General features: G+C 40.7%; 1 non-coding gene across 1 annotated transcript; it reads right to left on the reverse strand.

Annotated features, from left to right (window-relative positions):
- Positions 1–2,601: 2,601 nt before the first annotated feature.
- Trnak-cuu lies at positions 2,602–2,674 on the reverse strand. Its single transcript has one exon. It is a non-coding gene; the product is annotated as a tRNA-Lys (tRNA).
- Between the last annotated feature and the right edge of the window lie 2,326 nt (positions 2,675–5,000).

A 5,000-nucleotide genomic window follows, 5' to 3' on the forward strand; every position in this document is an offset into this window, starting at 1 on the left:
AGCTAACACTAAAGATCTTTGCAGCTGATAAATATTCGATAACCTGTCAGAGGACGCGAGTAGGCGAGTGTCTGTGACGTGATGCTTATTTCGAGCATCAGACAACGGATCTAATAAGGTTTGATTCTCCGCGGGAAAGGCTAGAAGAATGGACTCTACGGTTGGGAATCAGTAGGTCCAATTTTGCTAATATAGTTGCGGCTTCAAAAGCGGAGGTCCCATCAGAGGGGGTAAGGGAGGGAGGGGGGGAGGGGTGGGACGGAGGGAGTGGGGGTTACGTAGAGCCGGCACCCAGTGGCACCGAGAGCATGCCCGCTGTCTTGGCACTCTCCTTACTTGGGACTTGTTCTGGGTTGCACTACTCTTGCTTAGGTAAGTCACTTGGCCACCAATTATATCTCATAATAAGGAAAGACAATGCACATACTTTCACTTTCCGTTGCACTTTCTATTGCTTTCCGATTTTGCAACACTTCTAGCGGGTAGCAATTAATGCCCAGTAAATACGCACTGACGTTTTCTTTCACCATTACAATATCGACGAGAGCCACGTTATTTCATATGCCTCAACCATGAGATCCTTCAGCCATCAAGAAACATCAGAACCGACAGATACAGGACCAATGTCCATTAAAGATTAGCAAAATGTATAGAAATAATAAAGTAATTCATCCTTTGAATCATTCCTCGCAGTTCCCCAACATCAGTCCTTGGTCAGCGCCCACAACAACCGGACGAGCGGCTAGGGATAAATAAACGAGGCATTTACCACGCGAGTTATTCTCCTAACCACTAGTCGGGCACGCCATGAGCCAGAGCGCACCCCACCGCTCCTCAAACTGGCCTCAGACACACTGGCAGCCAGATGCCCGTGTCTCTGCTTTGGCCTTCGTCTTAGTGCCACGCCGTGCCCATTTGCCACTGATAATAGGCCAGTTCAAAAGCTGCAAATTCAATTCAGCTTTTATCTCTTTTCTTATCATTTCAGCACTTTTTCTTGGATACTCAAAGTTATAAATGATACGTTGTATACATAAATACACATGGATATATGAGTATATGCATGCACACGCGCATATACTTACTGTATATGTATGTTTGTAGATATATACATATAAACTCTGTGTGTGTGTGTGTGTGTGTGTGTGTGTGTGTGTGTGTGTGTGTGTGTGTGTGTGTGTGTGTGTGTGTGTGTGTGTGTGTGTGTTTGCGTGTTTGCACCTGATTTTACACATACATTATTCATACATGTGTGTGCACATCTATTTTACTATACATACATTCACACGCACTCTCTCTCTTTACTCTCTCTCTCTCTCTCTCTCTCTATATATATATATATATATATATATATATATATATATATAACGTGTATACATTTAAGTATATTTGTGTACACTTAAGTGTATATCTGTATATGTATATATATATATATATATATATATATATATATATATATATATCGCACATACATAAGAGAAACTAGTAACATCAACAACAGTAATAATAATGATGATAATGATAATTATAATATTGATAACAGTCATTATTATCACAATAAAGACAACGACAGCAATAGTAACGATAATGATAACGACAATTATATTAAAGACAACAATAATCATAATGATAATAGTAATAATAATAATAATAACAATAATAATAATAATAATAATAATAGTTGTAGTAGTTATAATAGTAGTAGTAATAACAGTAATAACCATACTTCATTAGTTGAGGTGAAAATCTTCAATATACCAGAAATAATCCGAATCTATTACATTAAAGTCATAAGTCCCCTGGTCTCTACTATAACAATATAAAACGTCAAATCAGGCCTAATAAAAGAACTGTAAACCTACTGCTGCAAGACAATACTAAGCCAAAGACCGGCGTCTTCGGGTTTCTTAAAGACGCTTCCCTCCTCGAGTGCCTAATTAGATGAAGTGCCACCTAACCGCCTGACTGCCAATATCAAGTGTCCTGTGCAAGCTTCCCAGTCGCCACCGTAATTGCTGGCACTGAGGTAGTTACGGATCACCGAGTCGTACAGGAGAAGCAGCTAAAGATGCTTATTGTGTTCCGCGGAATGCTTTTGAGATATAGCAAGTAGTTTGGCGTTCCTGTTACGGTTGGAGGAAGCTTTGTAACACGCGATCTTGCTTTATAAGGTGTAGAAACCGGACGAAAATGTCAGTTTCGGGGTAACATGTTGGTACTTTGTGCTTGCGTTTTCCGTAAATTGTTTATACAAATTTGCACGCATGAATTCAGACACACTGAAATACAATACCCTAATAAACATATACAAATATACAAGATATGCACAAGCACACTGACCTTATATGCATATAGTCGGAGATGAGATGGTAGGTAGGCCTAATAGGGCTAATATAAGCTGCGGGATAAGGTGTATATATTATTTCTAGTTAGTAAAGCTCAGATTATGTGCATATTTATAATTTTACATAGGTGTTGAACGCCAAGTAAATAAACAGCACCGATCAATCTCGCAAAACAAAGCAGCAAAGCATTATTCCATATAATTACGCAGAGTTCACTCTTGTTTCCCATCTTCCTTTTTTAAGAAGCAAAATTCAGCGCCCAACGTGGGGCTCGAACCCACGACCCCGAGATTAAGAGTCTCGTGCTCTACCGACTGAGCTAGCCGGGCTTATTTGATAGTAGTCAAACTGATGACTGGAATTATATATAAAACAGCTCCACAGCACAATTCTCGATGCGCATTTGCATCATATACATGCGAGACGACAGAAAACAATAAGACCGAGTATAATTTAAACCCGGCGTACTTCCGTCAACTATTAGCACTAAATAACTGCCGTTTCATATCCCATACAAAGAAGCTTTGCTCCTGCTGTATATGAGCATTACAAACTCGAAAACATCAGATAGAAAAAATAATGATAATGATAATGATGCTCTAAGAGCCGTTCGCGAGTAGACCTATTTTCGTTTGTGATTGGGCTTGTGCGTTCGTGCGTTCGTGTGTGTGTGTGTGTGTGTGTGTGTGTGTGTGTGTGTGTGTGTGTGTGTGTGTGTGTGTGTGTGTGTTCGTTCTTTCTTTTAAATATGTGTATGCCATAAACTAATTAATATTATAAACGCGGGCGCGCGTGTTCGTTTTTTTTTTTTTTTTCAAGTATGTGTATGCCATATACTTATGAATATTATATACGTGGGTGAGTTTCCCTCTTGTATTCTTTACAAAAGCCACGCTGATCGCCATGGAAGCAACAAATTCCCAAGGCTGACCGTCATATGGGCTATCACTCTCCACCAAAGACTGACAACGGTCCGGGTTCTATCTAGCTAACTAAATTATTAAGGAATGTCATTCCATGTAACGGCAGTCGACAATAGTAAGTAGTGGACTGCCGTTTATCGCACAATATACCAGATTATCATTTTTTGAGGACCATATGTTAATCACCGAAAATGTGTCCCTGCAGGGCTGCCGAAACTGATTTCCATTGATTATACATAATTAATTATCTAAATTATGGGCGACAGTTGATATGAAAACACTTTGACCCTCTGAATCCCTACGCATGGCTGACAAAATGATAACAGCATCGATTGTCCAAGTCTAGGATAACAGCAAGTGTTCTGTGCACGAAATGCCAGCTGTGCGGATTCTCGTTCTCCTCGACTTCGTCCTAAAGTATTCAGGGAATCGAGATTAGCTCCTCCAGTTCGGCTTCTGTATTCTTCCCATGATTAGTGATACAGAACGTAAAACTTTATTTCAATTGTTATTAGACAAGTAATATGTCGGTATCATGGTTGTTGTGTTCCTTTAACCGGATTAGTTGGGCTGCGCTATTCTTGCATTACGAACTCCCCGTTTACGAATACTGAAATGCAACATCTAATGTTTATAAATTGTAGAGTAGGCGACACACCCTGTAGAGCATGTTATTGTCATGCTGATATTGATTCTGAGATATTCTTTGTGAGGTGTGGTTACAATTTAAAATATCCTTCCTTGTGATAGCAGAATAAGTTCAGGTATCTGGAGGAGTCATGCTGGTCGTTGTCGAGTCAGATAACCGTCGTAGGTATTATGACATGGCATGTTTTGGAAATCATATGACCATTTCAAGGCGCACTTGTTTTGATCAGTTCTTTCCACTGTTCCCTGGCCCCGTACTTGGCCGGTACCTAACCTAGTCTAACCGAACCTGCTCTACGGTAACCTACTTCACCCAACTTTTAACCTATTCTACCCTATTTTATCATACTTTGCCGTACCCTGTCCTACATTGTCCTTTCCTGTCCTGCCTTATAGTGAACGGGTGTGCCTTCATTGCTCTCTTGCCCATCGCCAGTCACAGCTTCCTGTGGCTGGCAACCCAAGATGACCATATCAACCTTCGGACCTGCATTCACACCCGCAGCCGAACCTGAATACCCGGTCCGCTGCCTCGTCTTACAATCGAACTTGAGGGCGAACAATTTGTCGGAGACCCGCGAATTACTGCACTTCCAATTGTGCCTCTTCTAGGAACCCACCTGGAAGCCGAGAGTCGTCAGCCTAGCAATGTTTGGGAACCATACATGATCCCATCCTTGCCTTAGGCTTGCTTGCCACGTATACCATTATTTCGATCATGAAAGACATTGTGAAGATTACGAGGAGAGCCTTAGCACTTGTAATAACAATTATATCTTCCAACGCCCTGCCCTAGTTTACCCTACCCTACCTGCACCAACCTAACCTTGGACTGGAGACATTTGACGAGGATACCCTGCTATTGCCCTATTTCGACATTATTTCGGGACATAAACTACAAAGAAAACATTTTACTTCTTTGTATACGCAATGGCTTAATTATGGCTTAATGAGGGCAGGTGAGGGTGATTTTGTTGCCATTGTCTTTGAAAGGTGAGATTATACATGTTAATTCCGAAAGTATCCCTACCCCTTAGAGACAATAAAAAAATTATACATGAACATCAGAAGGAAACAAAATGCT

The sequence above is a fragment of the Penaeus chinensis genome, chromosome 13, assembly GCF_019202785.1.
Source record: "Penaeus chinensis breed Huanghai No. 1 chromosome 13, ASM1920278v2, whole genome shotgun sequence".
NCBI classification, from domain to species: Eukaryota; Metazoa; Arthropoda; class Malacostraca; order Decapoda; family Penaeidae; genus Penaeus; species Penaeus chinensis.